Genomic DNA, 12,058 nt, shown 5'->3' with positions numbered 1-12,058 from the left:
CATCTGCCACCTCCATTCTGCTTTTGCCATATTCACAGTTTCCAAGTATAGGCCATGGACATGGAAGGCGGTGGAGCTGGGGGTGGGATGGGGTGTAGTATTACTCTGCCTACCACAGATGGGTTAAAGAGCTGATTCAAATACTTGCAAAATCATTGCTGAATGGAAAGACAGGAATGAGGAGGTTACTCGGAATGCAGCCAGAGAAACAGGATATGGAAAATAGGAGAGTTTAAAAGCCATGAAAGATAAAATTCAGAATCCTAGGAGGAAAGAGAATTTTTTTAAAAGATTATTTATTTATTTATTTAACAGAGAGATCATAAGTGGGGTGGGGGTGGAGGGGGCTGGGAAACAGGCTCCCTGTTGAGCAAGGAGCCCAATGCTGGAGGGTGGGGTGGGGGGCTCAATCCCAGGACCCTGAGACCATGACCTGAGCTGAAGGCAGCGGCTTAACCCATTGAGCCACCCAGGCGCCCTGGAAAGAGAATTTTTGTAATTTTTCTGTCAGAGGTTAATATAAGGGTAAACAGAATTAGCGTCTTTATTGTCTTCATTTTGGTGTTTACAAGTTGCCCTTTGTATCCCATCAATTTTACATTTGCAAAGTTTTACTTTTGAGTTAATAACGTACTTTTTCAGAAGGCAGCCTTTGGTAGGAACTTAAATATTCAAGAGCATTTGTGGTTACAAGACTGAACGCATTTTAGTGTGAATAACATCTTACAGAATCAGTAAGCCTTGTGCAGACCTTCCCTTTTTAAACGTTAAAAATTAAAACGTTTAAAAATATTTTATTGGGGAAATTTATTAAAATTTATTTCATTGGGGAAATCACTGATTAATTATACAGTATAAAATGTACACTGCCAAGAACAGATTTAAGAACAGGAAGAAAGCCTTAGATTTTTAAAAGTAGAAATCGAAGTAAAAGCTCTGTTGTAAAGTTTGATTACTTCGAGCTCCTTTTTAACCAGGCGCACGTGTCCCACTTTAACAAGTTGCACCGTGGCGCCCACGCTCCGCCTCTGGTGGCAGGATCAGGGGTGGTACTTTTAAGGGGACTGGCTGGCCTACTGGGCTTCTGGCCACCAAGGCTCAACTGGCGTCTTGAGTTCCCAGGCGTGTCACCCCTGAGCGAAGGCTCCCGCCCGCTCACTGAGCCCTGCGCGGTGGTCGGCTGCTCGTGCTCCGGCGGGGAGCGCCCCTTGGGGCTCCCGGCCACTTTCCGCGCGCCGCGTCTCCCGACTGCCCGCGAGTCGGCGGCCTCAGCGCCAGCCCCGCCTCGTCCGCCCACACCGCCTCCGCCCCTTGCCGCTGCCAGCCCAGGCGAGAGGGCATGACAGGCAATGCCCTCCCGGCCAGTTCCCGTTCCGGGCCGGGGCGCGGCCGCTTCTGCTCCCAGCCTCCCGCAGCTGCCAGTGCCGTGAGCTCTCGGCTTCAGCGCTGCCCCGGGCCTCGGTGCTCCTGGGTCCCCGCGCTCTCGGGCCTCGGTGCTCCTGGGTCCCCGCGCTCTCGGGCCTCGGTGCTCCTGGGTCCCCGCGCTCTCGGGCCTCGGTGCTCCTGGGTCCCCGCGCTCTCGGGCCTCGGTGCTCCTGGGTCCCCGCGCTCTCGGGCCTCGGTGCTCCTGGGTCCCCGCGCTCTCGGGCCTCGGTGCTCCTGGGTCCCCGCGCTCTCGGGCCTCGGTGCTCCTCGGTCCCCGCGCTCTCGGGCCTCGTTGTTCCTCGGTTCCCGCGCTCCGAGCCTCCGCTCGCTCTGGTTCCCAGCTGCTGCGAGGTCTGCACACGTGGAGCCCAAGTAAGTTCCAGCGACTGGGGATGGTCGCACCGGGAAGAAGTTTCCTGGGGTCCTGGGCGCTGCTAGCCGGGAGGCGCAGAGAGGAGGGATCTTGTTTGTGGGCAGAATGCAATATTCCCCCTGGAAGAGCTCCGGGTGGGACAAGAAGGAGAAATGCAGTTTGAGGAATGCAGAAAAAGTTCAAATGGATCAACTTCGATGTCTGCGGAATCACTGATCCCTCGTTAGGGGATTTCTAAATCCGGCCTGCAACTTAGAATGCCCCTTCCGTATCCCAGACCAATTACATCAGAATTACTTGTGGTAGGACCGAGGCCTCTAGAGCGTTTGAACTCCCCAGGTGATTCCAGTGTGCAGGTAGGGCTGGGAAAAACCAATCTCCAAATAAAGGATGGCTGCCAAGGAAGGTGGAAAGACAGCCGGCAGGGACGTTGATGGAGTCCAGCAGCAGACGGATCCCGCTGCACCCCTGTCCTGCGTGGTCTTGGGGACCCGGCAGCGGGCTTCTGAGCCGCAGAAAGGGGAATGAGACTGTTTGGCAGGGTGAATAGCGTGTTCAAAATAAACCTCGTGTATTCGCACGGTCTTTTGGCGCATTGTGAAAAACAAGGACTGCCGGATCCTTATGATTCCCCCCCCTGGTTCTGCATTCTAGAAGATGACACCATTGTTGCATTGACATGAAATTGGGGGATACCGTACACCCATGGCCTCGGCAGCTTCTGGGTAATCTGTTTTAAGGGGGAGGCCAGGTGTGTTTGCCACAGGGTTTCCTTCTGAAAGCCTTCCATGTGGGTTATACCATATCCAGCGAAGGGTAATCCTACTGTGAATATGAGAGGATTGAATTTCCTAGGATGGACCCTTCCTCATCCGGGGGAGGGGGAGATAGTTGGGACCAAGTAGCTATAACACCAGAAGCAAGGCCATTGGACAAGACACAGTCTTCTACCATGTGTGCAGAGCAGATTTAAAAAAAAAGTGTATTTGCAACAAACAACAGCCCAGAGGTAGAAGAAAGGACTTTTAAATGTTTTAAGAAGAGTACTTCTAATTTTTGTGGAGTGGAGAAAGAAGTTCAGTGCTTTGGAGTCCATCCAACCTGGACCCAAATTCAGATTCTGTCACTTCTGTGATATGTGCCCCTAGGTAAATTACCTGAAAACTGGGGATAAAAATAGTAACTCTGTCCTGGGAATAATATAGTTAAATGAGATAATGTGTAGCAAATGGCAGGTGCTCTGTGAGCTGTGGTTATTTGTGTCTGACACCTGTTTTCTTAATGCAGCCATGAAGGGTGGGGAGATATTTGTCCAGAAATTGTCTCCCTCAACATTCCGCAGTTCTTCTGCCCTGCTAAGGGGAGAGTTTCTTCCCCCTTGGACCTCCAGCTGCTTTGAGGTCAGGAATCTCAAGCCAGCAGTCCCCGCCCCCCCCCCCCAACCCTTTGCCCCCAGGGCTAATTGAGGGCTTTACTCCCTGCAAATGAAATGAGTTTCTTTCTTTCTTTCTTTCTTTTTAAGATTTTATTTATTTGACAGACAGAGATCACAAGTAGGCAGAGAGGCAGGCAGAGAGAGAGAGAGAGAGGAAGGGAAGCAGGCTCCCTGCTGAGCAGAGAGCCCCATATGGGGCTCGATCCCAGGACCCTGAGACCATGACCTGAGCTGAAGGCAGAGGCTTAACCCACTGAGCCACCCAGGCGCCCTGGAATGAGTTTCTTGACAAAAGAAAGCAGTCCTTAATCTTGAGACTTTTCCACTCGGCTGCTGCAGAGACAAAAAATGGGCTCCTGAGGAAGCTGGGCTGTCTGTAGGCACAGACATGTGGCTCGTGGGCACATACATGTGGCTCTCCTGCTGGCAGCGTCCCCATACAACACGCAGGCTGCTCCTGTTTTTCCTCTTGATTCTTGGCCTAGGGACAGTGAATTGTTCTTCAATGACCAAGAACAGTAGGAATTTTGGGAAGGGGAACCCAGATCCTACAATGGTCATTGCCAACATCCTGGCTGGACCTTTCACCCTGGGACCTGCTCTGTGTGTCACCATCAGGATTACTCCCAGTAACAGAAGCACTGTTTAGACGTCAGTAATATAAACAGTGATGTCATGTAAAAATTAAGTGTTTTTGCAGTATATGTGCAATCGCTGATTTTTGCTTAAACATGCATATCAAATTCTTGTCTCTTTTTATCTGAAGAAAAGAGTTCAATATTTCTTCAAACTCTAAGTCTAGGATTTGAGGTCTAAGTTACCAATTTATTTTACGATTCTCTTTTGGAAGGATTTTAGCCAAGATGAAATTAGAAAAGCTAAAATTTTCCTTGTGCTGAATTTTTGTCATGCAGAAGCTGTAGATATTTGGCTCGTTTCTAGAAGTCCTGGCCAAGGTCACGGTCAAGTTGGTGGGGCAAAGTCCCACACAAAGGGCCTCCTTCTTTCCTCCATCCACAAAGTCTGAATTTGTTTGGAGGAAATGTCTTTGATGCATCAAATGCTCATTGAGAGCAAGTGTTTTTTCCAAACTTGCCTCTTCTAGTAAGCAGTGAACAGTCACTGCCATTTCAATTAACTTATGGTTTTCACCCAGTGCTGTAAAGTGTGTCAAAGCAAGACTTCCTGGCTGGAATTCTTATTCTTGTGTTTTATCTAGAATGGCCACAGACCAAGCTGTGGGCAGAGCTTATGTCGCAGAGATGGTCAAGCTAGTGTCGCCACCACTCCTGCCTTTGCCCTGCCCCGGCGTCTGATGCCAGCCACATCTGGGGGAATGACAGTCTGAGGGCATCCTGGTGCTCTAGTGCTGTCGCAGGGACCAGCTTCTGTAAAGCGAGCAAAGAAATTTTGTGCCGCACTTCATTAAAATCCGAAGGATAGTCTAGTAAACTGCCATTTTGGACTTTGTTAGGCGGGGTAGTCCTTTTCCTCTAAATTAGAGAAAACTATAGTTTAAAGGACTAATAAAGAGATCATCCTAAGGGCCCCGGTAATGGCACCAGATTCGCTTCAGGTTTTATTTAATTTATTCATTCATCATTCATTCATTCATTTAAAGTAGGCTCCGTGCCCAGCATGGAGCCTGGCATAGGAGCTTGAACACCAACTCCCAAGATCAAGACCTGAGCTAATATAAAGAGTGAGACCTTTATTTATTTTTTTTTAAAGATTTTATTAGAATAAGAGAGAAAAGACAAGCAGGGGAGGGGTAGAGGAAAAAGCAAACTCCCTGATGAGTAGGGAGCCCTACATGGGACTGGATCCCGGAATCATGACCTGAGCTGAAGGCAGATGCTTAACTGACTGAGCCACCCAGACGCCCTAGTATGTTGGTATTCTAATAAAACATGAGAAGTCACTATATTCTGTTTCAGGATGTTGGTAGTTGCCCTCTTTCTGTGTCTTTGTCACCAGGCAGGTGAGGGGCAGAATACAGTTGGGAGAATTGTAGATATTTTCAGTAGGGCAGCCATGCATTGTGGGGGGGTGGGGAGGATCCTTCCATGGCAGAAGAGCTGTGAGTGGATGACGATTTACTGGAAAAAAGCAGTTGTGTTGTTCTAATTACCAAAAGGTTAATTTGTCTCATGACTAAGAACTCCCCGTGCTTGATTTTAACACCTACCCCTAGTTACTCCTTATGACCCGCAAACCAAACCTTCTAGAAGGAAGTTGGTGGAAAGCTAGGCTTTCCTGTGAGGATGTCCTTACTTCATACAGTTCATGACAGTGGGCTCTTTCATTGGGATGGAGCCACTCATGGACCCCATTTATCAAGGAAGTGTTTTACAGTTAATAGGGATTCAGGCACATCGATGGTTTCAGTTAGAGGTATGCCATCTGGAACAAATACGGACAGGCAGGACAGAAATGGAGAAAAACTATGGAAATTCCTAGCACAAGCCCCTGCTTTATTCTTTAACTGTGTGACCTCAGCCAAGATATTGAACCTCTCCAACCCTGTGTCCTCCTTTGTCAAATAGTTACAAGCAATCTTTCTTTACAGTGGTTTTGAGTATTTGATGAGGTAATGGATGTACAGTGCTTAGCACACCTCCTGGCTTTCAGGAAATGGCAGTTATTATGATACTGATGATAAAGATTGTTTGGGTCGGAGCGCTGGTCTTGCCCTGTTTGAGCTGTGTGGCTTTGGATAAGGTACCGAGCCTCAGTTTTTATCTCTGTAAAATGGGGAAAACTCTACCTACCTGATAGGATTGATTTGGGCTTGATGAAATGGTGATACACCCGATTCAGTAGACCCTAAGTAGTGCTAACACTTACACAGATTTACTTACATGGATTTACTGTGCACAACCCTGATCCCCCAACCCTCTGGGCTAGTTATCATTTCCCCCGTCTTACAGAGGAGATTGCTAAGGCACCATGAGATGACATAAGTAGCTTGAAGTCACCAGATAGTAAGCGCTGCACCTGGGATTTGAAGCAGGACCCTGTTACCACACCCCACCCCACCCCAGCCCCTGCAAGCAGAGCTCCACGAGCGCCCCTCCCTCTGCTCCCCTCCTCTACTTCCCCATGCTTGCCTCCTGCCCTTGAGGAACTCTGTTTCTCACACAGGGCCCCAGCTCCCAGAGAACTGCCTGCTTATGAAATGAAAGTGGGACTCCTTCCCCACCCCGGATCTGCAGCTTTTAAATCTCACCCATTGCTTCCACTGGCAGAGCTGAGATCCACTGGGTGTGATGGGGCTTGGGGGGGCCCTGACACTCGCCTGGATTGCTGTTCTTCGAATGGGTTATGGTGTTCATTTGGAGAAACCCGCCCTCTCCGTGCATGGGGATTGTTAGCCTGGGTGTGATAAAACCTACCTTCCCCCAGACCGTTGTGCGGGGTACTTGGAGAGACAGAAACAAGGCCTGGAAGTTCCAGATGGAGCTGAGGTGGGCACAACCGTATTTAAAGGATATCCCGTTCAAAGTGCAGGGCCCATTCCCAGTAGACTGCCTTTTCAGATGTTTTTTACTTGTTTTCTCTCTTCTGTACCCTCTTCTGGCAATCTTCCAGATTCCCCAAATCTGGCCTGAGCCAGCACAGCATGGGCCGGGATAAGCAGGTTCTCTATTGTGGATGCATTGGCCTTTCAGAGAAGGAAGCGGCAGCTGTTTCTCTGGCTTTCCTCTAGGTGTGAAGTGCTTTGCTGGCCCACCAGCCTGGTGTTGAGGGCTGTTAGAAAGCTCTTTGTACCTTCTGGTTCCTTCTGGCTCATGGGGCCTTCAATTCTTCAACACATTAATTCAACAGATATTATCACAAGACCTTGCCAGTGCCAGGAGTCTCTGAAAATGTTTGGGAGACAGCAGTGAATGAAACAGACCCAGTGCCTGGCCAAAGGGAGTTCACAGGCTAGCAGAGGAGGAAGGGGTGGGACATCCGTACATAGTTCGGGAACTGGGCTAAGTGCTGTAAGTGAAAACAACAGCATGTCAGGAAACAGAATATCAGAGCTGGACTAGGATTCAGGAAGTCTGGGATATGCCTTCCCAAGAAAAAGCCTTTACGACCAGGACTTGGGATGAGAAGAAGTTAGAGCGTCCCAGACACAGGGAATGGCGTGTTTGAAGGCTCAGAGGCTGGAAAGCATCAGGTGTGCTGGTGAATGTGTAGAGAGAGCTAAAGAATGAACCGAACTCAGGTCAACCAGAGCCTTCTGGGCTGGAAAGGATTTGGGATTTTATTCTAAAAGACAGAGGCCTCGAGGAGATCGTCTCTCCCCCCTGCCTTTTCTGTTTGTAATCTACAAGAAAAAGATAATTAGCAACCCCTATTTGTTAAGCTTTATGAACCTTGTCTTATTGTGTGAGACAATTCTGGAGACAGAAATGGTGGTTTTCAATATCTAGATGAACTAACGAAAGTCAGTATAAAGTCAAAGAGGGCTGCGCCAGGAATCGGAGCACCAGCTCTGTGGTACTCTGGGGCCGAAGTGTAAATGCATGTGAATCTCCTAGATCCCAGCATCCTTCAGCAGGAGCTTCTGTGGGTGGGTGCTGGTGGATTCCAGTCCTTTCTAGCTCCTTAGAAACAGGAACAAAAGGCCTCGAAGAGCAGAGGCTCTTCAGGAGGATGGTTGTCTGAGCATCCACATCGGCAGCAGCAAAATGCTGGGAATCCCATCTCCCCCGCCAAGGGCAGTTTTTCTTGCTGGTCTGCTGTCCCTCTGGCTTTTGCCCCAAAGTCCTGAAAGAGGTACCTTCTCTATCCTGTACATCAAACCAGGAAAATGGCATACTTAAAAGGCACAGGGTTTGGAAAAAAAAATTCTTCCCTTGGAGCTTTCAGGTCACAGAAAAAGCCTCCAAACCAGAAGGGGCCGAGACCTCACCATGGCATGCCAGCTTGCTTTGCGGGGTCCGCACTGTCCCCTTTCTCCATACTCCTGTGACGCTGTCATGAGGTCACAGAGTGAGGGACCGTGGCAGGTCAGGTCTCTTTCAGCTGGTGGGTGGGCCTGTTCCCTAAGATAGGACACACTGGGTGAGGTCTCTGGAGGTCCCAGGCCCTGAGTGTTGCTGCCTCTTGGGGGAAACTTGGCATCTTCCCAACTTCTCAGCACCCCTCAGGGCCACCATGCATACATCCCAGATACCCCGCGTCTGGGCTTCAGATAGATTTGTATCCCAGATGGTTCTAACTGTGGCTGCACGTTCAAGTGGGGTGAGTAAGAGTCTCAAGCTAAGTGTTTTGGCCAGCAGTCAACAGTGTTTATTTACACAAGGTCAAGTTTCAACTCAAGCCTCTGAGGTGACGAACATATTCTGTTCTGACAGAGTGCCTTTCCTTTGAGAAGCCCCAGACACCTTCTGTGTGGTCTCTCAATGCCATCTCCAGATGTCCTGGGGCTTCCAGACTGGACACCTTCTTCCGCGTACAGACTCAAATCCACTTAGAGTTCCAGATCTGCGTCTCTGATTTGAGGCTCTGTTGGCTTTCTTTATTGAGATATTTCTGTTCACTGACCCTCAGAGATGAATACCAAGCAGGGGGGTGGGGGTTGGAACTTTGGTGTTCAAAACCTGGATAACACTAGGAAAATATCCACCAACACTTGCACATCAGCCCCATAAGGCATCGTGGGGGACATTGTCACACAGCATAGGTGATTTTGTGCTGAGATTATGCATAGACAATACCCTGAAGTTGCAAGCTGAGCTCTGATTGAAATTTTTAAGGCAGCAGCTCATATAAATGCCTTCAAGCAAGAGAAAGTACTGGTGTCTGCAAATTTGAGTTTATCCGCTAATAAACTTAGCGAGTGACCTCCCCTAAGTGAGAGTGTGGACTCTGGAAATCCATAGTCGTTCAGTGCATGTTAACAAAGCCCCAGATCTAAACTGGGCTTTGTGCCTGATTCATTCACTCCATTCTGTTCTCTGGCAGCCTCTGTTCTAGAGCTTCGGTGATGAACCAGATAGGTACCATCCCTCAGTCAGATGCTGGGCCTCGAGGATGAGCCAGACTGAAGTCCTAGCCTAGTCTCCCTTCTTGGCCATGATAAGTGCTTACGGTGGGACCAGTACTATTCTGAACACCGTGTGTATGTTCGCTCACTGAACCCTCTCAGTGATCTTAGGCCATGGGAGCTATTACTATCTGCACCTTGCAGATAAGAACACTGAAGCTCAGAAGGGTGGTGTGGTGTCCTTTGTCCAAATCACACAGCTGGTGATGCGAATCAGATAAGCTGGGTTTAGAGTCTTGGCCCTTCCCTGTCACCATCAATCACTGTGAAGGGAGAAGTCAGGAAAGGGAAAACACCTGTTTTCTCCCAGAGAAATGGGAATGAAGTACTGTAGGAGTTCCCAGCAGGAACTGCTTGGGGGCGAACAGGGTGAAGGGGCCTTACCCTTCCCCATTTGGACAGGTGTCCATCCCTGCTGGAGAGTGTGGTGGGGGAGGGGATGAACTGCTGCAGCCCAGGCAGCTCTTCTGACCAGAAGTACACGGAAGAAGCATTTGCCTCCTTGCCAGGAGATCTGGGTTCTGGTTCTGGTTGATCCACCCTGCCCTGGGCAGTTTCCTCATCTCTAAAATGGGGACATTGACCAATAGTATGGTCCAGTTTGGAAGTCCATGGTTCCAGCAGAGAAGGGAGAGGCTGGCTCTGTGTGCATTCCCCACAGGGTTTCTTGACCAGAAGATTTGACTCTGAGGCATGTGTGTCAGACATTTGACTTCCCAGAAGGTCCGGACAGTGTGATGAGATGTCTGCCTTTCATCAGCGTCCCTCCCATCCCAAGTGCTTACATCAGCTGGGGCTGCATTCCTTCCTTTGTAGGCAGCGATTCCCTGTCTGTATCTGGAATCCTGTGGCGCTTTCACAAGAAAGGAAGATAGAAAAACAATCTGAGGAGTTTGAAGTGGGGGGGGGGACCAGGTGGTGGGTATTGGAGAGGGCACGGATTGCATGGAGCACTGGGTGTGGTGCAAAAATAATGAATACTGTTATGCTGAAAATAAATAAAAAATAAATTAAAAAAAAAAGAAAAAAGAAAGGAAGATAGAAACCCGGATAGATGCAGGGAAAGGAGGAGGGGGAGGAAGAGACGGGAGATTAGGAGACACTGACTGACTTCTGCATCTGCTTTGAAATTTTGAGGGATTAAGGGCTTTCAGATACTTACAGTAAATGAGTGTTAATGGAGCTCAATCGCTTCAAAGAACTGTAGCCTCATCCATCTGCTCCATTTTTCTCCAGAGACAACTGTCAGTAGTTTTCTGGTATGACAGAGGCAAACAGGAGTCGGCCTGTTTTCTAGGATTAGAAATTAAAAATAAAGAAGAAAAATGAAAAGAAACAACGGCAAACGAGAGAGAGAGAGAGAGAGAGAGACGTAGACCCATTAAAGAATGGCAGCTTGTGCTTCTCTCCTGTCAGAAGCCTGGGAGCGTAGCTGAACTCGTGTTTTTTGGATCATGCAGCAGAGAAAGTGGGAGCCAATTTGAGCTGACCCATTGCGTGTGTTCTCTGCACCGCTCTACCGATCTTGTGTGGAAGTATGCCGGGCACTCGCTTTCTGTGAGATTGCCATTGGGATGGGCGAGTCCTCCCACTTGTCGTGCACCTTGAGTATCCAGATGCTTCAAGCCAACACACACAGTATAATGATCTTCATCATTTTAAAACTGGTCTGAGGAGGCTGTGGATCCTAGTCACCAAAATGAATCTCAATCCAAGAGAGGAGAGATTTCCTTGAGGAAATCCAGATCTGACCCTCCCTGCTCATGGGCGTGGGGGGCGGGGTTCAGGCTTTGCTGGGGCTTACCATCAGGTTGTTGGGGTCTATTCTGATTGATCTTTTATAATCTGGGTAATATCTCTGGAGTAGGCAGGGAATGGTGACTTCACTGAACTCTTCTTAAATCTGAATTCAATAAATAACTATCAGTTGTCTGTTACCTGACGTCAGTGACTGACCTCTGTCGTCCAGGTCTGTGGCAGTGAGAGTTTTGGACACCCATATTGTGCATGGCAGCCTGGGGCTCTGCCGGAGCTGGTGTTTGCTGGTTAGACCTTCATGGTCAGAAAGAATCTAAAATGATTTCGTTGGTAATGATACCTTTCGGGTGGGAAGCACCTATTGGGTAGGAAAATGTGAGGTCCTTATGGCATCGTCCATCAAAGTGAAAGTATCACTTGGAGTCCAAGCACTCCCCAGAAGGGACTTGAGCTGGCATTTTAAACTGGGCAGAGGTTTGTGCTACATGAAAGGAAGGGAAAAAGACTAAAGGAAATGAAATATTTAGTAATCATGGAGCATTTCTTCAATAAGGTATTGCTTGAGGTCCTAAGACTGAAAAAAATCTACCTGAAAGTCCGTTTTGCTGATTGTTTTGCTCTGTAATTTTTGTGTGAAGATTATTGATATTGTCCCTTTCGATTCCTTCTTTCAAACCAGACTTAGTGGCAATACCGTGAGTGGACAGCCTCCTACCCAATGGAAGGCAAAACAAAACTGTTTCCACCCACAGACCTGTCAGCTTGACTGTGATATCTCGCCAAACTAAAAGGAGCATTTCGTTTATTCACAGGTGTGCGGAAAGAGTTGTGCTGTCCCATCTGAATTCGTTTGGTTTCAGCGAAGTGTCATTTCATTTCATGGGGACGGGGCCTTTCTGTCTAGGGGCATGGGCTTTTTGAGTTGAAAGTCAGAGGTCCTTCAGACAAAGTGATTGCTGAGAATGTTTCATTGACCTGTCTCAAAACGGCCTGAGATGCTCTGATGAGTAACAAGGGCTCC

At 48.6% G+C, this 12,058-nt stretch overlaps 2 protein-coding genes across 3 annotated transcripts in view; one reads left to right on the top strand and one right to left on the bottom strand.

Moving 5' to 3' along the window:
* ZNRF2 (zinc and ring finger 2) overlaps nt 1-12,058 on the bottom strand; it is a 394,136-nt gene that overhangs the window by 187,723 nt on the left and 194,355 nt on the right. The window lies entirely within an intron of this gene.
* The window catches only part of NOD1 (nucleotide binding oligomerization domain containing 1), a 69,381-nt gene continuing 58,386 nt past the window's right edge, over nt 1,064-12,058 (top strand). For both annotated transcript variants that reach the window (XM_059171473.1, XM_059171474.1), the window contains exon 1: nt 1,064-1,797. The gene's annotated coding sequence lies outside the window, so the exon portion shown is untranslated. The remainder of the gene's footprint in view (nt 1,798-12,058) is intronic.

The sequence above is a fragment of the Mustela lutreola genome, chromosome 4 (assembly GCF_030435805.1).
Source record: "Mustela lutreola isolate mMusLut2 chromosome 4, mMusLut2.pri, whole genome shotgun sequence".
Lineage (NCBI taxonomy): Eukaryota > Metazoa > Chordata > Mammalia > Carnivora > Mustelidae > Mustela > Mustela lutreola.
This window is presented reverse-complemented; position numbering and strand designations above follow the sequence as displayed.